The sequence below is a fragment of the Vulpes vulpes genome, chromosome 11 (genome assembly GCF_048418805.1).
Source record: "Vulpes vulpes isolate BD-2025 chromosome 11, VulVul3, whole genome shotgun sequence".
Lineage (NCBI taxonomy): Eukaryota > Metazoa > Chordata > Mammalia > Carnivora > Canidae > Vulpes > Vulpes vulpes.
This window is the reverse complement of record NC_132790.1, coordinates 28,365,870-28,388,340: the sequence shown is the minus strand read 5'-3', so window position 1 is coordinate 28,388,340 and position 22,471 is coordinate 28,365,870. Positions and strand designations below refer to the sequence as shown.

At 51.8% G+C, this 22,471-nt stretch overlaps 1 protein-coding gene across 3 annotated transcripts in view; it reads right to left on the bottom strand.

Annotated features, from left to right (window-relative positions):
- CAPN5 (calpain 5) overlaps positions 1-10,357 on the bottom strand; it is a 52,350-nt gene extending 41,993 nt beyond the window's left edge. Inside the window, exon 1 of one of the 3 annotated variants that reach the window (XM_072725977.1) lies at positions 10,174-10,357. The gene's annotated coding sequence lies outside the window, so the exon portion shown is untranslated. Of the gene's footprint in view, positions 1-8,872; positions 9,168-10,173 lie in introns of those variants that run through there. The other 2 variants (XM_072725976.1, XM_072725978.1) reach the window with 2 other exon arrangements.
- Positions 10,358-22,471: the final 12,114 nt, after the last annotated feature.

The following is a 22,471-nucleotide window of genomic DNA, read 5'->3' as shown; positions in this document are numbered from 1 at the left end:
ATCTATGGTAAACAAGAGACAGGGGAAAATAAATAAATAAATAAAAGAGAGTGGTTATGTTTGGGGCAGTGACTGCAAGGGCCCCGAGGGGCCTTCCAGGATCTGCTAATACCACTTCTTGATCTGGGTGGTGGCTGCCAGGGTGCGGTCACTGGGCTGTGTGCCTGTGATTTATGCACTGTTCCACGGGGCAGTTATGCTTTAATAAAATGTTAAACAGAAAAGCCAGTGCAGTGCCCTGGGCAGAAGGGCTGGCTGAAGCTAGTGCCCCCGATCCTGCCAGTCCTGGGCCCCCATCAAGCTGGACAGTACAGCCCTGGAGGGTTCTGCCTGGCACCAGGGTGGGACAACCTAGGGTGGGGAGCAGGGAAGGAGCCCCGGGCTGGGGCCTGGCCTGGCCTCATTACACTCGGGCTGTGTGCCCTTCTGCAAGCCTCCTCCTCTTCCTTTCAGAGCACTGTGGTTTTGACACCAGGAGTGCTCCAACCCAAGAGAGGGTCCCACAAGGGAAGGGTACCCCAACCAGGCACACACCTCCAGAGTTTCCTATCTGAGAAGGGGGTACCAGCTGGGGACCCCAAAAGACAATCTCGACCGCAGGCATGGAGCTCAGGGCGAGGAGCTGGGCTAACCCAGGGTGGCAGGGGGTGGTGGGAAAGAGGTCATAGGTGAGGCTCATCAGAGCCCAGTCCTGGAACACCAGCGAGAGACCGGGGTCCCTTCTGGGTGATGGAGAAGTGAGAAGGGTGCTGAGCAGGTGAACGATGTGAGACCCAGCTGGCTGCCACATGGAGAATGCACTAGCAAAGTATAAGACTGAAGCAGAAGAACCAGAAGGCAGGCCACGGGACTCGAAATGACAGACTCACGTGTAAATGGAAAGCAAGCAGATCCTTGAGCTCCTTGAGAGGGAGACTCAACTCCTCTTGGTGAGCAGCCAGTTGTGGGGGTTAAAGGGAGCCCACAGGAAGGCCTGCTGGGGGTTCCTCCTCTGAGCTGTGATTCCCCACATGCCACAGTGGGTGTCCATGATGCAGCACAGGCCCAGCAGAGGAGCTCCATCCGGTGCCAGCTGATGTCAGCCAGTGATGCCCCACACCCATGGCCCAGCAACCGAAGCCCCCCCATCTCCCATCTTCGACCTCCCGCTACAGCCCACTCCAAGCCACAGGGCCCCCTCCCCTTTGCCAGCCACAAAGTCAGGGATGGGCCGATCAGCTGCATCTCATAATTCAGGGGACACAGACAATGCCAACATGCAGATCTTCGCTGACACCCATTCTGGGCTGGCCCTGAGCTGACAAGGAGGGTCAGATCCTCACGGCTGTCGCAAGGAAGGCACAGACAGACAGACATGACACAAACGATGAACGAAGCCAGGCACTCAGCAGTCAGTGCTCCCCGGAGGAAGGCACATTGCAGGCTGGCTTATAGCAACAGGAAGAACGGTGGTGTCTCTTCAAGATGGAACCAGAGCAAGGCTTGAAGGCTAGGCCAGACCCGCAGGCGGCGCAGGGGGAGAGCAGCCAGGACGCACTCCAGATGGAGGGAAGGCAGGAGAGCACCGAGGAACAGCTGGAAGGCCCGGGTGTGGAGCCGGGGGCGGGGAAAGCTGGCAGGACCAGCTCTGCCAGGCTGGGATGCCAGGCTGCCAGGCTGGGGCTCCTACTGAGGGCAGAGGGTAGCCCAGGTGGGGTGGAGGGGTGAGACCTAGGGGCAGATGCTGAGAAAAGGGTCTGTGGCCGAGGACCAGGCCAGGCCAGATGCCGGGGAGGGGCTGAACGGGAGAGCCCCAGGCTTTGGCGACCACCTGATTGCCTGCATGGTTTTGTTTTTAAAGATTTTATGTATTTATTCATGAAAGACACACAGAGAGAGACAGAGACACAGGCAGAGGGAGAAGCAGGCTCCCTGCAGGGAGCCGATGTAGGACTCGATCCCGGGACCTGGGATCACGACCTGAGCCAAAGGCAGACACTCAACCACTGAACCACCCAGGCGTCCCTGCATGGTTTTGGATTTGTCGATGTATGCGTCCCCTCATCCCACAGCCCGCCCCACTGTCCTCTAGCTCCAAGCTCCCGTATCACCAGCAAGCTCAAGGAGTCTATCTCTGTGCTCCAGGGGCTGTATTTTGGCCTCCTGCGTGTACTAGGTGCTGAGGAAAGTGTGGTGGGGCGGGGAGGGAGTGCGTGGGGAGGGGAGCTGGGCCACCGCTTCACGCTCGCTCGGGTTCACGCTCGGGTTCACACTCCCGCTCCAGCAGCAGGGCCGGGGGCTGGGCGCAGTGAGTCACTCCAGCAACGCCAGGCGGCCTGGCACCAGGGCTGGGCAATCCTGTCTTTCTTCTCCACTCCCCTCCCCCGACCGTGTCCGTGTCCGATCCAGTCCCCACCCAGCTGCAGTGATCTCTCGAACACATAAACCCAACCACATCACCCAATGCTCGCAAACTGGGGGGTCTGGAGGGCAGGGCCGGGCACACTTGGGGCACAGGGTCTCTCTCTCTCTCTGGGCCCGGGGTGCTGACGAACCCCCAGCAGTGCCTTTGAGGGAAAAGCTAGCTTTGAGGCTGGCTCTCTGTGTGGTCCTGGCTGAGTCTCCAGGCCCCTGCCCACAGCTGGTCCTCACTGGGCCGTGGGTCCCTCCACAGGGAATCTCAGTAAGCAGGAAGACCTGAAAGGGGAACCCTCCACAAGGGGGGTTCCTGGGACCCTGCAGCCTGGGACCTGCTAGGCTGACGGCAGGAACAAGAAGAAGCCACACCCCTGGAGGCGGCAGCCCCTGGGCAGGGGATGGGCTCCAGGCACGCAAGCAGCTAGTCCTCCTGGTCTGCGCACTGAAAGTCCTGCATCCTGAGAGACCAGGGCAGCTGTCACCCTACCTGGGAGCTCCCAATCCCGAACCACAACCTGCGGAGAATGTGCTGGAAAGAGGGGCAGGTGCAGCTGAGCACCACCCACAGGGGCTGCTTCCTGTCCTACCTGGGTAGGTGGGGGTAACACTCTGAGCTGCAGCTCAAAGGCACTGCCCACTCCCCACAAGGGAAACCACCTGACAAAACGAGACTTGATCAGGTAATTGAAGCCCCCTTGACTCCCCTGTGCCATGTGACCCTGCCCTCTCTGGCCTGTAGGTTGAATGGCGGGGGAAGGGGACACCCCTTGCCTTTTTCAATCTGTTGGGTTTGTCACTGGGACAGCACCTTTTCCTGCTTCCTGAACAGGCTGGCTATGCTTCTAGCACCACATGCCCCTCAAGGCCCAAGCTGGAAACCTGCTGAAATGATACCCATTTCTCAGACAGGGAAGCGGACATTCAATCCTAGCTCAAGCTCCTGCTCAGCCTCACAAATGAGCTGTGCTATTTTCACTGCAGATGACGTCAAGGGGCTCAGAGAGGAAAGGGTTGCATTCCAGACCGAGCCGGGGGCCTGTGTCATGTCAGAGTCCCGCTCCGCCAGGCCCTCCATCCCTCCCTCAAACAAAGACAGTGACCTGCTCATCAGCCCTTGGGAGTTCGGCTCAGTGGGTGTTTCCCTTCCAACCTGCCCCCAAACCTGCCCTGTGCCTGGTCAAGGGGCAGATGCGTCAGGCAGAGCTCCACCCAGGAGGTCAGCCTGGTGGATGAGACACAGTGCCCCCAGTACCAAGCCAAGAGATCTGCTCCAAAAGGGCACTGATTCCTTCAGACAGAGCATGAAAGGCTCATGGAGGAGGAGGCATCAAAGTAGGATCTCAAAGTGGGGGGCTGGGATTTCAAGAGGTATAAATGGAAGGTTAGGAGGAAGATGGGACACCCTAGGAAAAAGAAAACACTTAGGTAAGGCTGGAGGATGGGGTGCAGGGGAGAGGAAGAGGGAAGAAGGGACCAGCATAGAAACATTGCCAGACTGGGTTATGATAGTCCTGAAAGCCAGGCGGAGTCCTGGGGAGAGTGCCGGGGTCTGAGGCAGGCTCCCGCATGGCTCACGGCAAGGCGGAGCGGAGGCCAGGGCGCAGGCACACAGGCCAGAGCGCAGAAACAGCCACCGAGAGAGAAGCAGGGCCTGTATGGCATGGCCTTGGCTGTAGGGAGGATACAGTGACCCACACTAAGGCAGGGTCCGCAGCACGCAGGCCAGAGGCTCTCTGACTGGGGGTGTCCTGGGGGCAGTAGGAGGCCCACATCACCTCCTCAGACGGCAACTGCCTCTCCAGGCAGAGGGAGTAAGCAGCACCTGCAGCATCGGTGCACTGCTCTGCACCAGGTCATGTTCCCACCCATGGCAGTCTCCAGTACCCTGAGGACGAAGTAGAGCCTCAGCACATCCCGTCCAGGTCCTCATCCTCATCCTCATATGGGGAGACAGTTGACCTCCTTGTGCCTCACAGTTCTCGTCTGTAAAACCAAGGTCTTCTGCTCTATTGGCCGAGCTCCCCTCACACCTCTGCTCGAGGCAGGACTTAGCCTCACTGGCCTTACCCTGCTCATCTGCAACATGGGGCTCCCACCAGGACCCAGCCCTCATAGGATGATGGTGGGGATCAAGTGACCATGCACAGCACTGGGTTTGTTGAATGAATGTCTGCAATGAGCTGTGCACCTCTCTGAAAGGCCTAACCTACTGTTGGGTGCAGGATGGGATCTGGTCACTGGGGCAACCTGTGGGGGCATGCCAGCACATTCCAAATATCCTTGAGCTCTGGCTACTATGGTCTCAGGCTGGGCTCTAGGGCCAGAAGTGCCACAACCCTAGGCTCTGCACACAAAAGCTCCTAGGCTGGGGGGAGACAGATGCTGAGCGTGGCCACATGGTGGAAGCCAATGGCCAATGGGCACCTGGGAAGGAGATCTCTCAGAATGGCCTGCAGTGACACCGCAATTGGTCCCTATGGCAGGCTGAATAAATGCCCCCTGCCAAATGTCAATGTCCTAATCCCTGGAACCTGAGAATGTTACCTTTTACAGCAAGAGACTTCACTTATGTATTTAAGGGTCTCAAGTTGTGGAGATTATCCTGGATCATCCAGGCGGGCCCTAAATGTGATCACAGGTGTCCTTATAGAAGGGAGGCAGAGGGCACCTGTGTGGTTCAGTCAGTTGAGTGTCTGCCTTCAGCTCAGGTCATGATCTCAAGGAGCCTGCTTCTCCCTCTCTCGCCATGTCTTAGATAAATAGATAATATCTTAAATAAATAAAAGGGAGGCAGAGGGAGATATGAGCCCAGAAGAGGACAATGCAACAGGGCAACGGAAGGAGAGAGATTGGGGTCCTGAGGTCACAAGAATGCCAGCAGCCATCAGAAACTGGAAGAGACGAGGACCAGCCTCTCCTGGAGCCTCCAAAAGGAACCACCCTGCGAATACCATCTTAGTCCCATTGAGACTCAGTTCAGACTTTTGACCTCCAAACTGTCAGAGAATAAGATGGTGGTGTTTTCAGCCATTAAGTTTGCATTCGTTGTTACTGCAGCAAGAGAAAACGAACGCTAACCCTGGAGAAGCTCATGGGCAGGCATGTGTGTGGCCTTGCACCTCTCTCCTGCTCAAGGGAGTGAATGAGTGAGCAAGCAAGCGAGGAAGAAGTTATGACACCCTGAATCACTTCAATGTAAAACAAAGTCACCCCAAATTTCGGTGTCTTAGTTCCTGCTACTGGTCACAAGCCACTCAGGACCGACCTCACCCCAACTGGCCTAAGTCACCCAGCAGCAGGCGGCACTGGGGCAGGGGCTGGCTGGGCAGCGGCAGGCAGATCAGGTCAGCGGGTTCTCTGCATTTGGTCCCCCAGGACGCAAGGCCCTGTGGCCACCCCCTGAACCGCCCCCCGCCCCCCCCCCCCCCCCCCAGGGAAGGTTAGCTGAGTACCAATGGATGGGCTTTGTCTGCTCTGGTTGCAAGACCATAGACCCCACTGAGGCAGAAAACCACAGGCCACCACAGCCTCAACCACCGGCGCCCTTACACCCCAGAGCCCTGAGAAAGTTGGGGTCCCTAGCAAACATCTCTGAACAAGCAGAATGGGGAGCAGTAGCTCAGACAGCTGCGGCAAGCAAAGGCTCACATTCCGTTAGCTTCCTGTGTTGGAGCATGAGGGCTGCCTTCCTACAACAGCCTGGATTAAAATCTCAAAGGGACTGAACCCATTTTGCCTTTAGCGAGCAGGGAAAAGTAGGCCCTGAGGCCAAGGAAGTCGGTAGCCTGGCCCAGCCAAATGCCATCCCAGGGTCTCATCCTCACCCCAGGGAGGAAAAGCTACAAAACTAGGGTGGGGGGCGGTCCTTAAAGGTGAGGCCTGGGGGACTGCTGCCAGCCAAGAACTGTTTGTTCTGAGCAGCAAGGGCAAGGCAGGAAGGGGCAGAAGAGGTCTCTAGGCGGGGCTTGAGGGCTGGAAGAAAGGACCCTAAGGGCACTCAGAGCACTTGAGGAGGACCGCCTGGGTTGCTCAGTGGTTGAGCATCTGCCTTTGGCTCAGGTCATGATCCCGGGGTCCTGGAATCGAGTCCCACATCGGGCTCCCTACATGGAGCCTGCTTCTCCCTCTGCCTATGTCTCTGTCTCTGTCTCTGTGTGTGTGTGTGTGTGTGTGTGTGTGTGTGTCTCATGAGTAAATAAATAAAATCTTTAAAATAAAATAATATAATAAAAAATAATAAAAAAATAAATCTACATATAACTTTTGACTCCCCGCAAAACCTTACTAAGAGCCCACTGTTAACCGGAAGCCTTACCAATAACATAAGCGGTTGATTAACACATATTTTGTTCGCTGTATGCATTATATACTGCGATCTTACAATAAACTCAGCTAGAAAAAAGATAGTGTTATTAAGAAAACCATAAGGAAGAGAAAATACATTTACGGTATCATCCTGTAAAAAAAATCCACGTACAAGAGGACCCAGCAGTTCGAACCCATGTTGTTCAAGGATCAGCTGTACTATTAATTATAATGGCTATCAAACACCTGCACTTACTATAGCCCTTTCGGTGACACGGTCTACCTTAAACGTGGTCGGCCCCCATGTCCCTGTCATTAGGCAGGATCTATCCTTGGGCACAGTCAAGGGCAGAGCCAGTCTCAGAGAAGAAGCCTGGATACAAGGACAGGCCCTGCAGGTAAGGAGAAGTGGCAGAGAGAGGCTTTCCTGTGCCCTCGGAGGGCTTCAAGGGCGCCTGCTTGCTGTTCGGGGACCAGGGCTTCAGGGCTGTCCCGAGAGACTGCGGTGAGGGCAGAAGCAGCCAGAAGGCCTGGAAGCAGAGTCCTGGATGTTGCCCCACAGTCCTCCCACAGCCAACTGTCCATCTCATTGCCTTCCCCCAGTGGTGGCCCCATCTCAGAAAGGGCTCCTCGACCTACTCTCCCTCTGTACGGGGTCCCTCTGAAAGGGGTCTCTGTGCAACCCTTTTGCCATGCACACCACCCCTGCTCTGGAATCTCTATCAGGTGCTCCTCCCTGTACCAAACCTAGGCCTTGGGAGGGGGGGTTGGGCGGAGGAGAGGCAGGGGAAAGGGGAGAGCGCCTCTCCCGGCTGCGGCCTCCTCCTCACTGGCCTCCACAGTAACCCAGTGAACACAGAGCCAAAGTTGGATGACACTTGTCAGATGCACATCTGACCATCTGATGTCCCCCCTCCCCACAGGGCTATCATTCCACTTCGCACCTCCACGCCTTTTCCCTAGACCTGACCTGCCCTGCCCCTTCTCCTCTGCTTGGCAAACTTTTCACCCTCTGAGACCCAGCACTGGTGTATCTGCAGGGAAATCTCCCCCAGCGCCCAGGCAGGTCTCTGCCCTGGGCTCCAGCACTAGGCGCATGCGCAGGGGCTTATCTGTGGCCCCAACTGCCTCCTCACCAGTCAGAAGGGAAGTTCCCGGGGCAATGACCCCACCTCATTGTCCTGGCACCCAGCTCTGGCCTGGCCTGAAGCAGTTGCAGCTGGGTCCACCCCACCCTGCGCAGTCCCCTCAGCCAAGAAAAGCAGTCAGGCCTCCCCACCCCTACCCCAGGGCTCTGGGGACTGGAGCAGGGACCAGTCCCAAAGATGCTGAAAGGTCTTAATCCTTGCAAGAGAACACAGTGGTTTCCCCAGGAGGCCTCACACTCAGGGTTGGCTGAGCCCTACCCACAAACCCCTCTCTTCCAGGAAGTCCACCCAGATTTTTCCCTCCCTAGAATATTAGGAATAGCTGACCTCCACACTTTGCTCTCCAACGCTGCTACAGGAAGAAGATTCTGACTTGAGAGCCAAACCCAGGTTCAAATTCTAGCTCAGCAGCCCTGAGAGAGGAGGGAGCTCACTTAGCCCTCTGCCCCACCCTCTTCACCCCAGGGAGGGCTGGGAGGGGCTCAATCCCACTACATGAAATGAAACCTGGGCAGACTTGGCACCTCTTCATGATCTTCTGTTCTACTTCACCTCTGGACCCCAGGCAGGTGTCCCCGGGTCCCCAGGTCTGAGGGCTGGAGGCAGAGAAGCCCAAGATCCATTCTCTCCCAGATCTCCCCGGCCCCCCCGACACACCCAAGCTCAGCAGCCCAGAAAAAAGGCCCCTATCCAACCTGGGAGGAGGGTCGGTGAGGGAATCGGCCTTGGCCTTGGCCCTGCCGCTTCCCCAAGCTTCCGCGGCGGGGGAGGCGGGGGGCACATCCAGGTGGGGAGGTGGAACTGAGCGGATGGCCGAGGGCTGAGCAGAGAACAGGAAAGGGGAACGGAGGTAGAGAAGGGACAGTCGGGTCCCGGGGGTAAACCTCAGCGCGTCGGGACTAAGAATCGGGCTCCGGAGCGCCCACCCAAGGGGAGGTGGAAGACGCCCCGGGCCGCGGGGGGGGGGGGGGGCCGTCGGAGCCTCGCCCCGCCCCGCCTCGGGCCTCCAGGCCGGCGCTCACCTCCTTCCTCCCCCGCCTGGGGGTGCGCCCCCGCGCACCGACTGGTCTCCGCGGGCACGCACCGGCCCGCACACACGCCCGGACACACGCGGACGCGCGCTCGCACTCGCCTCCCTCCGCGCAGCGCCTCCTACCTGCCGGCTCGGACGCAGGGCACCGCGCGGGCACCGCACCCCGAGCTGCCGGCCTCCGGCTCGGGCCGGGATCGGCTGCGGCTGGCCCGGGGCGGGGGGCTCGCGCTCGCACTCCCGGGCTGCGGCCGCCCCGCCCCGCCCCGCCCCGCGGCCTCCGCCCACTCGGGGGCAGAGGCGTGGTCTGCAGCGGGGCGGGCGGCCGGCATCGCTGCGCAGGCGGACTGGCGCGGGGCCGCGGGCGAGCCCGCAGGGAGGGGGCCGCCGAGCTCCCGCCGGGGTGGCCCGGGCCTGGGGCCAGCGCGGCCCGCCCCCCCGGGCTCCATCGGGCCCCGCCCTCCCTCCCTCCCAGTCTCGCCCGTGCGCCCTGGGGCATCTCGGGGAGCCCTCCGCGCCCCGCCAGGCCCGAGCCCAGGTCTGCCCGAGGTCGTGTGTCAGCCCCGGGAGGCGCGCAGGCCGCCGAGCCGTGCCCATGCATCCTGCGGGGCGAGCCGTGCCAGGCCGAAGCGGGGCCGGGGAGAGGACTTGAGGCGAGCGCCTGTGCCTTCCCCTCCGCCGAGGTTCAGGACGAGGGTGGGGAACCGAGAGCCCCGGGAGGCTCGCGCAGAGGCCCTGACAGCTGGCCCCGGGCTCGGACTGAGCCTCCGCGCGTGTAACGGGGCTGCCGCAGCAGGGGCATGTTTTGGAGCAAGGCTGAGAAGGTGTGAGTGACCCACCCGGCACAGTAGGGGCTCCGGGGAGACCCGCCTCCCGGGTCTGGGCATCCCAGGCCTGTGCCAGCCCACTGTGCAGATGGAGAAACTCGGCCCACTCACCGGGTTCTCAGTCTCGGTTAATCACCTCATTAACCTCTCGGGCACCCCGACTCGGGGCCACCACCACCTCGCAGTCTCGGTCCCAGGCTCCCCAGGCGTTACACCCTGGAGGCAAGCTCCAGCGCCACCTCCCCACCCCCGTCCGTCCCCCACCCCCCGGTCCCGACCCAGCCTAGGAAGACTTTCAAATGTGCATCCGTGACCGGCCTCCCACAGAACAATGTTCCCAAACTGCCCCTGTGCCTGACTCCTTCACCCGTGCCCCAGTACCCCACGGCTCGGCCCGTGCCCTGGCTGCAGCCTGCCGGGACCCCGTGCTCCTCGCGAGGCCGCCCCCCCCCCCCCGCCCCCAAACCTCGCTGGAGCTGCTCTGCGGCCGTCTGAAGGCTCTTCCTGCCCTCTCGGGGAGGCAAGTGCTGCTACTCGGGCCTCCAGTGCCGGCGCCTCCATCACCAGGCCCCACCCCCACCGCAGCGCTGGACGCCACACCCCCCTCCCGAGCGTTCCCACCCTGTTGTTTGTGCTTCTTTCCTGGCTCTGCTGTACTCTCTCCCGGCCTCTTAGAGCTAGCGGTGGAGCCTCGGCCTCCCGGTGAGGTTGAGGTTCAGGTGCGGGGATGACGGTCATACTTGGTGAAGCGGGGTGCTCAGTCTGCGGGTTCTGGCTAAGTGATCCAGGCCAGTCCTCTATCCCTTTTCCTGTCTGTACACTGGGCTTTGGGCAGAAATGTGTGAGGACTGGATAAAGGCCAGTCGTTAGGCGGAAGCCGGCCCCATCATATAGGGTGTGGGGTCATGTCTGTTGCCTCAGCCTGCAAAAACAGTGGATGTTAGGTCCCCCTTTTGTTTTCAGAGTGTGGGGACCACAAGAAGAGTGTCAGGTGGTGATTCCAAGCATGAACTGGACTCACTGCCTGGGCTGTCACATCAGCGGTGTGACCCTGGGCAAGCCACCTAACCTCTCTGCTTCAGTCATCTCCCTATAAAATCAGTGGAGTAGCCTTCATATCACAGAGTTGTGGGAATTTCATGGGCCATCCCTGTAAAGCCCCTGGAGTGGCTCCCTGGCTCAGAGTAAGTGCTCAGCACAGTTTAGGTGATGTTAAGCTCATCCAGACCAAATTTTTGTGAAGACGCTGGGTCCTGAGAAGCAGAGACATGGCTAGTTAGAAGCCCAGGCATTCCAGAAGGTCAGAATTGCAAGGGCCCACTCCGAGCTCATCCCTGGCAGTTTCTGCCTTCTCTGACCGATGAGGAAAGAGGCCTAGAGAGAGACAGTGGCCGGTCCAGGGCACCCATCCTGGTTGGGGGTGAGGGGGAGCACAGCCCTGCTCTTGTTGAGGGGGCAGTCGTGCAGACAAGCCAGGAAGGACCCGGTCTCCCAGCAAGCTTGAGGAAGGGGTGCGGCTCCAATGATGCTCTGGTGGTACTCAGTCTTCATAAACTGAGTCATCGAATGGTGCCATCACTGGGCCTGCCTCCTCTGCAGGAGCCCTCATTAGGCCCATTTTGCAGATGACAGAAATGAGCCTCAGGGAGATGCCCCAGCCACACAGGTAGGAAATGGCAGAACTAGGATCCACACCTACCCTGTCTGACTCCACTCTTGTGCTCTTCTCCTCCACCTCCTCCTCTTCTCTCCTCCAGGGAAAAGCCACCTCTGTAGACCTGTTGACTGGCTAACTAATCTCTGCTTGCATCCCGCTATAACTGGGACCTCATTCCCTCCATGGGGCAGCTCTTTCGACTCCTCTTGGAAGAGTCCTTTGTCACCCAAAGCTGACCCACTTCCCTCTCCATAGTTCTGCAGGCTCCATACCAGAGGCTAGACACAGAATCTACTCTGTCCCAGTCCAGAACATCCTTATCTGGACTGTGTGTTACCTTATCTCTGTGTTACAAGGTTTCCCAGGTGAAACTCTTACAACAGTAATAATTTATTTCAAATCTCAGCAGATCTAATTGGCTAGCTATTGTTTGAGAAACCTAAAGGAAGCCCCTTGGCTTGAGGAGTGGGTGTGGGAGGGGGCGGATATTCAAATAACCCTGTCAGCCAATTCCCCTACTCCAATCTAGCCAGGGGGCTGTAGGATGGATTATGGGCCAAGGATTATAGGGAGAGAGATGAGTCAGACATTCAGAACTTTCAGGTTGGGAGTGGTTGCTAACAGCAGTCTCCTGAGAGTGCAGGAAACGAGAGGGTCACAGTGGACTTCAGCAGACACAGAGGACAAGATTACCTTTCAGTTGCTGGGAATTCCAGGCCTCTCTGACACATTGCCTATACTTTGTTAGCATCCTGGATATTATTAAGAACCAGCCAGAACCAAGTGACATTTATTCCAGGAATACAAGGTTGGTTTAACATTAGAGAATCCATTAATAGCATTAGTTTGCTAGGGCTGCCATAACAAAGTACCCCAAACTGGGCAGCTTAAACAACGGAAATCTATTGTCTCACAGTTCCAGAGCCTAGAAATCCAAGGTTAGGTGTCATTGGGTTGAGTCCTTCTGTGAGGCAAAATCTGTTCTGTGCCTCCTTCCTTGCTTCTGGTGGTTGGCGGGCAATCTTTGGCATTTCTTGGCTAGTAGACACAACACCTTGATCTGTATTTTTATGTTCACATGTGTTCTCTCTTTGTGTGTAACCATCTCTGTGTTAAAAATTCCCCTTTTGGTAAAGACACCAGTCTTTTTGGATTAGTGACCTTAATGACCTCATTTCTTGATCACCTCTTTCAAAACCCTATTTCCAGGTAAGGTTACATTCTGAGGTACTGGGGGATTAGACTTCAACATCTTTGGGGGATATAAGTGAACCCATGATAAGCATGTGCCATATTAATGAATCTAAGAGGAAAACCGTATAATATTCTCTATGGATGCCAAGAAAATCTTTAAGAAGATTCAAACCCCCTTCATGATAAAAAATACCCAGTGAAATAGGAAGTGAGGGATACTTTTTCAAATAATAAAATGTAGTCGTAGAGCCAGCATCTTATTTAATCAAGAAACACTGGAAATATTTCCATGAAGATCAGGAACCAGGCAAGAATGGCCACTTGCTCCACCACTATCCCACACAGGTATTAGCTAGTGCTATTTAGGCAAGAGAAATCAATTGGAGGTCTGACAATAAGAAGAAATAAAACTATCTCTATTTGCAGATGACATAATGTTACACCTGAAAAACCAGAGAATCAATGATAAAACTAATTCAAATAGTAAAAGAGTTCAGTAAAGTAGCAGGATTAAAATATAAAATTTGATAGCCCTTATATATACAAATAATAAACTGAAGACATAAGGGTAGAGAAAACCCTATTTATGATATATCACAACAGAAAATATTATTTGCTTAGGATCAAATTTAATTAGAAATGTATAAAACCTACGTAAGGAAAAATGGAAACATTCTTGAAAGACACTAAGGAAGAATGATTGAAAAGACATACCCTGCTCTTAGATAGGATGAGTCAACAGTATAAAGATGTTAGTTCTCCCTATGTGAATTGGCAACTTCGATGCAAATTAAAAATATGCCCATTAAAAATAATGGCAAGCTGTTTAATGAAGATAGATGAGTTGATGCCGAAGAGCATATGAAAAACAAACATGCAAGTAAGAAACTACTGGAAAAGAAAAACTGTGAGGGTTTACTAGACATTAAAAATGTCAGGGCACCTGACTGGCTCATTTGGTCAAGCATGGGACTCTTGATCTTGGGATTTTGAGTTCAAGCCCCACACTGGACATAGAGCTTTTTAACAAAAATGTTTACCAGACATTAAAACAATAAAAGCTTCTGTAATTAAAAATGGGTGGTACTGGTGGGTGAATAGACAAATTGCAAGAGACTAAAAATTTAGAAAAAGACCCCAATACATCATTACCCCAGTGATTTGAGATGCATCTTTGTTACATACTAAAGATGGACCTTGTCATAAATGGCCCTGGGTAACCATTAGGAAAAGGAAACAAATAGATCAATATGTTACAGTCAACAAAAGAATAAACTACATGGTTTAGGGCTCTAAGTTTAAAACTGAAACCATACAAGGACCAGAAGGGAAACATGAGCCACTTCCTCTTTAAGTGTCACCTTGGGAAAGGCTTTCTAATGATGATTCAAAGCCCAAAGGCCATAAAAGAAAAGACTGATACATTTGACTACATGAAAATAAAAAAACTTTCCAAATCACCATAAACTAAGTCCATAGACAAGTGACAAACTGGAAGAAAATATTCCAATATTATGCAACAGACAAGGGACAGATCTCCCCAATATATAAGGAACTCTTAAAAGTTGAGGGACAAAACCCAAAAATCCAATAGTAAAATGAGGGGAAAGGCATGACAGACAATTCACCAAAAAAGATATTAAAAATGGCCAATAGGAGCACCCGGGTGGCTCAGTCGGTTAAGCATCTGCCTTTGCTCAGGTCAGGATCCCAGGAGTCCCAGGACTGAGCCCCAAGCTGGGCTCCTTGCTCAGGGGATTCTGCTTCTCCCTCTCCCTCTACCCCTACCCCTCCATCTCCTGCTCGTGGGTTCTCTCTCTCTCTCTTGAATAAATAAATAAAATCTTGGGGGAAAAAAATGGCCCTCAAACATGTAGAAAAAAATACTCGGGACGCCTGGGTGGCTCAGTGGTTAAGCACCTGCCTTCGGCTCAGGGTGTGATCCCAGGGTCCTGGGATCGAGTCCTACATGGGGCTCCCTGTGAGGAGCCTGCTTCTCCCTCTGCCTGTGTCTCTGCCTCTCTCTGTGTCTCTCATGAATAAATAAATAAAATCTTTAAAAAAAATACTCAAGGACACTCAGAATTAGAGAAAGGCAAATTGAAACAACTCTGAGAAAGATACCACTCCTCACCTGTCAGACTGACAAAAAATGAAAAACACCACACACATCATGTTGGCAAGGTTGTGGGGAAACAGGCATTCAAATACATTTGTGTCCATCACTGGTGGGAAGCGAATCGATGCAACCCTCTGGAAAGAACTTTGGCAATACCTAACAAAATTAAATATGCACTTACACTTTCACCCAGCCACTCCACTTCCATAAATCTACCTTGAAGACAGGCCTCCGGCCATGTGAAAACCCATATGCAAAATATTTTTCATTGAAGCATTACTTTTAGTTGCAAAATCTTGGAAACAATCTACTACACATGGAAGACTCCTGAATAAACTATAGCCAAGCCATACAAAGAAGTAGTTTGCAGTTATAAAAAAAAATTTTTTATTAAAGTTCGATTTCCCAACATATAATATAACACCCAGAGTTCATCCATCAAGTACCCTCCTCAGTGCCTGTCTCCGTTACCCCATCCCTCCACCCACCTTCCCTTCCACTACCATTAAAAAAATTTTTTTTAAGATTTTATTTATTTATTCATGAGAGACACAGAAAGAGAGGCAGAGACACAGGCAGAGGGAGAAGCAGGCTCCATGCAGGGACCCCGATGCGGGACTTGATCCCAGGACTCCTGGATCACGCCCTGAGCAGAAGGCAGACACTCAACCACTGAGTCATCAAGCAGTCCCTGCAGTTGTAAAACTTAATAAAATAAAATAAAATAAAATAAAATAAAATAAAATAAAATAAAATAATCTCTGAAATGATATGACATGTTAAGTGAAAAAAAAAAAGCAAAGGCCAAAAGAGTGTCTGTATAGTATGCTGCTCTTCATGTCAGAAAGAAAAGAATATAAGAACACACACAGGGGATCTGCTCATTTGGACAAAGGAAATACAGGAAGGACAGATGAGTCTGTGGAGACTGGTTCCTGAGGGGCAGGTGGGAAGGAGTGGAGCACAGGGATGGGAACAGGAGAGCAGGGACTTCGAGACAGTGCTTTGTTTCCAAATGTATCTTTGTAAATGTGTATCATTGAGATATAATTTACATACCACAAAATTCACCTTTTGGAAGGGTAAAATTCATTAGATTTTAGTCTATTTGCAAAATGGTGCAGCCATCACCATGATCTAATCCCGGACTATTTTCATCATCCCGTTAGTGATCACTCCCCATGCCTCCCCCTAACTCCTGGTGGCCACCAAACCACTTTCCATCTCATGGATTTGTTCTTCTGGACATTTCATAAATACAACCATAGGCTAGGTGGCTTTGGTGGCTGGTTGCTTTCACCAGCAGGGTGTATTCATGGCTCATGCATGTTGTAGCATGGATCAGTGTACTCATTCCACTGTATGGCTGGACAGCATTCCACTGTGTGTATATAGGGCCTTTTGCTTATCTATTCATCTGTTGATGGGTCTTTGACATTTTTCTACTTTAGGGCTATTGTGGATAATGCTGCTATGGACATTCACCTACGAGGATTTGTACGAACCCATGTTTTCCATTCTTTGGGATATATACCTAGGGATAGAATTATTGGGTAATAAAGTAACTCCAGGTGTATTTTTTTTTTTTTTTTGAGGAACTGACAGACTTTTTCCCAAAAAGTCCAGAGTATCTTCATAAGAACCTTGATCCTCCTCACCAAGCCATGAAGCTGAAGTTCCTGGGTGAGACCCGAACCAGCCTTCCTCCCTTCCATGCCTTCTGCTAGACTCCAAACCTCCAAGCCCTGCCCATTCCGCCTGCCAGGACCTCTGGACTCTCACTACTCCTTTCTTCCTCTCAGGTCAGGTACTTTCTTGCTCCCCTGCTCCCCATCTCCTCACTCTCCCCAGGCCCCACTCCTGCCCCTCAGATCCCTTCATTTGCAGCTGAATGAACTGTCTGAAATACAAATCCAGGGGCACCTGGGTGGCTCCTTGGTTGAGCATCTGTCTTTGGCTCAGGGTGTGATCCAGGAGTCCCAGGATTGAGTCCCATTGGGCTCCCCATGGCGAGCCTGCTTCTCCCTCTGCCTGTGTCTGTGCCTCTCTCTGTGTGTCTCTCATGAATAAATGAATAAAATCTTTAATAAAAAAAACTCAAATCAAAATTCCTACTCTATTGCTTCAAACTCTTGAAAGCAGGAGTAAAGAATAAAGGATGACATTGAGCTACTGTCATTTCTGGGTTCTTGGGAGCATCAGAATCAACCTTGTGGAAAGACTGCTATTCTACTGGGAAAACTATGTTAATGAGCCTGTTCATTACTCAAAGGTCAGGCTGAGTCTGGACAGGAGGGAAGAAGAGGGTCACCAACACTACAGAGGAATTTTGTGAATGATCGTCCCAGGGTGGAGAGGGGACATCTCTAAGAATGGTTGTGATGCTAAGAGTTTGGCAGTTTCCCCTGGCAGCCTCCAGGGGCTCGGGGGCACCCAGGTGGGTTTCTGGAATTGAATGGGTGGAGGCCTGGAAAGGGAACAGGGAAGGGGAACTGTGAGGCAGCTGAGGTAGGCCTGACCGTGGAGCTCCACCCTCCCCTCCTGCTCAGAGGGCTGTTGCCCCTGCCCCACACCAGTGCCAGGGACAGGGATGGGGCTGAGGTTTTCCTCCCACTAAAGGTATGAAAGGTATTATGGCTGTGTGTGTCCATAGGCACATGGACATGTGCCTCCTTCTCTCTGGAGCCCAGAAAGCCAGCCTCTGGCTTTGTGCAGCTATAGTCTTGAACTCTGGGTGTGCTTGCCATTGGGCACGGTGGCGAGGGCAATGGTCAGGGCCCAGGAATGGCAGGCAGGAGGCCTGAGTCTAGAAGCCCGGTGTGACCTTGAGCACGTCATTCTCCTACTTGGGCCTCAGTGTCCACATCTAGCCAATGGGGATGATAATAATCCCTGTTGCCTGATTGGGGTAAGGATTCAAAGCAGTCAGGGACTTAGAGGTGCTTTACAACATGCTATCTCTCCACATTTAGATGTTTTAGAAAAAACTCTTAAAATAATTTTTATTATTTTCTTGCTCATCTTTTAGATTCATTCTTAGGTACATTTTTGTAGGTACATTTTTGTTTCTCTGGCACTTTTTCTTTTTTTTTTTAGAGAGAGAGAGAGGGCACATGGACATGTGTGTAAGTGGGGTAGGGGGTAAAGGGGAGGAGGTACAGAGGGAGGGGGAGAGAGAGAGAATCTTTCTTTTTAAAGGTTTTATTTATTTATTTATGAGAGACACAGAGAGAGGCAGAGATACAGGCAGAGGGAGAAGTGGCTCTATGCAGGGAGCCTGATGTGGGACTCCATCCTGGGACTCTGGATCATGCCCTGGGCTGAAGGCAGATGCTCAACCATTGAGCCACCCAGGCGTCCTGAGGGAGAGAGACAGTCTTAAGCAGGAACCCTACATGGGGCTTGAACTCACGGCCCTGAGATCATAACCTGAACTGAAATCAAGAGTCTGATGCTTAACCAACTGAGCCTTCCAGGTTCCCTTCTATTATAGTACTTAAAAAAAGAATTACTTTTCCTGACGGCTTATTACTACTATATAGAAGTTAAATTGATTTTTGTATGCTGATTCTGTATCTGGAAAACTTGGTATTTAAAAAATTAATCAATTATCTGCAGGATTTTTCCGTGAGCATTTTTGGTGGGTTTTCTATATGTAGACTAATGGTTCTCAATGAGGTGTACTGCCCCTTGGTTAGGAGATTTGGAAATTTGTAAGGGTTTTGTTTTGTTTTGCTGTGCCCAAGAAATTACACATCACAATTCAAATTATTTTATTTAAAATATTTTCTTTTAATAGTCTAATATTAAAATTAAAGAATTATGGTGATTATTTTGAAAATATATGTGTGGACAGATTATATTATCCAAGAATTTCACTTTAGGATAGGGAGTATGACATTAACTCTTTATAGAGGGGATCCCTGGGTGGCTCAGCGGTTTAGTGCCTGCCTTCAGCCCAGGATCGAAGTCCCAGGATGGAAGTCCCAGGATCAAAGTCCCAGGATCAAGTCCCACATCGGGCTCCCTGCAATGGAGCCTGCCCCTCCCTCCGCCTCTCTCACTCTCTGTGTCTCTCATAAATAAATAAAATATTTTAAAAACTTGTTATAGAAAAGTGAAATTGGATTCGATAGAGTCACAGACCTCTGAGGTTTTGATAGTTTTCTTTCTTTTCTTCAAGTCATTATATTTTTGTATCTTTATCTTGCCTTGCTGTGCTCTCACCTCTTGGGCAATGTTGAAGAGAAATGGTGGTGGTGGGTGAACCTTGTTCCTAATCTTAAAAGAAATGTTTTCAAATGCTTTCACCTCTTACAAACATTTTTTTTTTTTTTTTAAATCACAAATGGCTGGGGCACATGAGTGGCTCAGACAATTAAGCAACTGACTCTCGATATCAGCTCGGGTCCTGATTTCAGGATTGTGAGATCCAGCCCCACCACCACTCCCTGCTGAGCATAGAGCCTGCTTGAGATTCTCTCCCTCTGCCTCTGCCCCTTACCAGCTAGCTCTCTCTCTCTCTCTCTCTCTCTCTCTCTCTTTCTCTCGGTATCTTAAAAAAAAAAAAAAAAGAGGGACGACTGGGTGGCTCAGTGGTTTAGAGTCTGCTTCAGCTCAGGGCATGGTCCTGGGGTCTAGGATCGAGTACTGCATTGGGCTCCCTGAAAGGAGCCTGCTTCTCCCTCTGCCTGTGTCTCTGCTTCTCTCTGTCTCTCATGAATAAATAAATAAAATCTTAAAAAAAAATCATGAATGGATGTTGAATTTTATAATTTTTTTCTCCTGCACTGGAGATATATTTCTCTTAATGTGATATGTCACATTGACAGATCTTCCTTTCTTTAAAAAAATTTTTTTAAGATTTTATTTTTATTTATTTTATTTGAGAGAGTGAGAGAGAAAGAGCATGAGCAGGGGGAGGCGGAGCTGCAGAGGAAGAAGTAGACTCTCTGCTGAGCAGGGTGTCTGATGCCCCAAGACCTCAGGATCATGACCCAAGCCAAAGGCAGATGCTTAACCCACTGAGCCACCTAGGTGCCCCTGTGATTGCTTTTCTAATGCTAAATAAATCCACCTGGAATTTCTGGGATAAACTCATCTAGATGCTGGTACATTTTCCTTTTATTTATTTATTTATTTATTTATTTATTTATTTATTTATTTATTTTGAGTTTTTTTTTTTAAGATTTTATTTTTTATTCATAAGAAACACAGAGAGTGGCAGAGACACAGGCAGAGGGAGAAGCAGGCTCCATGAGGGGAAACCAATGTGGGACTCGATCCCGGGACCCCAGGATCACGCCCTGAGCCAAAGGTAGACGCTCAACTACTGAGCCACCCAGGTGCCTCACATTTTCCTTTTTTATATATTGTCACACTCTGCTGGCATTTTATGTAGGATTCTCATGTGTGTTTGTGGGTGAGACAGGCCCATCATTTTCTCTGCTTGTGTGGTCCTTGTCAACTAGCGCTGGCACAGGCCCCCGGGGCCCAGATTTTCACCTACCCGGGACCTGCCTGCAGCCTCCTCACAGAAACCGTGTGAGGGGCGCGCCCCCTGGCGGCTGTGGGGCGCAAGAGCCCGAGGAGCCGGGCGGGGTGAGCGGTGGCGCGGCTGCCCGAGGGCCAGGAGACACCAGGTGGTGCCAGGGCTCTGCAGGATGCTGGTTTTCATTGGGCCTGGTGACAAGAGCAGCTGAGCTTCAGGGAAAAGGTGACCAGGACCCAGAGTGAAGCAGCAGGCTCATAACTACAGAGTTCTAACCCTTCTGAGCAGTAAAGTTCCTGAGTCTTTTTTTGAAATATATATATCATTTTTGAAGATTTTATTTATTTATTCATGAAAGACACAGAGAAGCAGAGATATAAGCAGAGGGAGAAGCAGGTTCCCTGTGGGGAGTCCGATGTGGGACTTGATTGATCGATCCCAGGACCCCGGGATCATGCCCTGACCCAAAGGCAGACACTCAACCACTGAGCCACCCAGGCGTCCTTAAAGTTCTTGAGTCTTAATCTCTCTACCTGTAAGGTGGGGATAATCAATCTGCTTGTTAGGAAAAGAGGAGGAAGTTGACAAAGCACAGAAGTTAGGCTTTCTAGAAAATAAGGAAGGTGTCCTCTCCTGGCCTCGGCATTCTTGTTTTCTTGCTTGTAAAGCACTTGATAAATGACAGCTAGGGAGAAGGGAATTCAGGATTAATAATGATTATCCAGCATGAGAGTCTGCATCAGGGAGGTCTGTGTGAAGGAAGCACATTTGTTCATTTATCAATTTTAGTTGATTATTTAACCATTGTTCATTTATTCAACAAATATTTATTGGATCCTGGTAGGCACGATGTCCCCCCAAGAGATGCACATGTCCTAACCCCTGGAGCTTATAAGTAGTTTAGGTTACAAGGGAAAAGAGAAGTAAGATTGCAGATCAGTTGTCCTTAAGATAGGAAGACAATCCCGGATTATGTAAGTGGGCTCAATGTGATCATACGGGTTCTTTTTTTTTTTTTTTTTTTTTAGGTTTTTAAAGTTTATTTATTCATGAGAGACACAGAGACACAGGCAGAGGGAGAAGAAGGCTCCTCAAGGGGAGCCCGATGCAGGACTCAATCCCAGGACCCTGGGATCACAACCTGAGCCACCCAGGTGCCTCGGTCATAAGGGCTCTTAGAAGTGAAGGAGGAGCAGGAAAGTCAAAGATGCAAGACTACTGCTTGATTTTAACCCGCTGAAGCTTGTGTTGGCCTTCTGACCTCCAGAACTGTAAGATAATACACCTGCATGGGTTTAAGCAACCATGTTTGTGGTAATTTGTCACAACAGTAGGAAACGAATACAGCACTGTTCCAGGCACAGTAGCAGATGCTGGGGATTCTGCAGAATTCACGGAGCTATAAGGAAGTGACGCCTCACCTTATATGTGGAGGATATATCCAATGAAGCAAGAGTAGAAAAGTGTTCCAATGCTAGAACAGCATTTTGGAAGGCCCAGGGGCAAGAGCAAGAGAGTGTGCACAGAATGTCAAAAGGCCCCAGCAAAGTGAGGAGAAATCAAACTGGAGATCAAAGGAATTCGGGTCAAAGGGACAGTCCCAGAAAGCGTTTGCTTTATCTGAGGACGGTAGGGCTAGATTTCGAGAGGGGCCAAGTTATGACCAGATCTGCCTTCTGCCTGCAGTAGTGTGGAGAGTGCATCCCTAGGTGGCTCTGGCCCACGTGAGAGCTGGTGGTAACCGGCCAGACTGGTGCCAGGGAGAAGAATATGGACAGACGAGAACTGACTGGAGAGAGATTCTGGAGGTAAGATCAGTGGAGCTTGGTGACTGACCAGATGGGCTGTGAGGGAGAAGGAGACTTTGAGCTGCACCATCGCCCCCTCTTCCTGGCATGGGCAAATCAGCGGATAGTGCCATTTCCCGAGATGGGAACATCAGTGGAGGCGCAGGCCTGAGGAGTGCCTGGAGCACATTCAAGCCAAGGTGACCACTGAGGCAGTCGGACATGTGTCGGGAGTTGGGTGAAGGTCTGTTGGAGATTCAAGGTAGACTCTGGGTCCTTGCAGAGAGAAAAAGAGGTTTCTCAACCTCAGCACTACTGATTTCGAGTAGAGTAGTTTTTTTTTTTTAATATTTTATTTATTTATTCATGAGAGACAGAGAGAGAGAGAGAGAGAGGCAGAGACACAGGCAGAGGGAGAAGCAGGCTGCATGCAGGGACCCCGGTGCAGGACTCGATCCCAGGACTCCAGGATCACGCCCTAGGCTGAAGGCAAGTGCCAAACCTCTGAGCCACGCA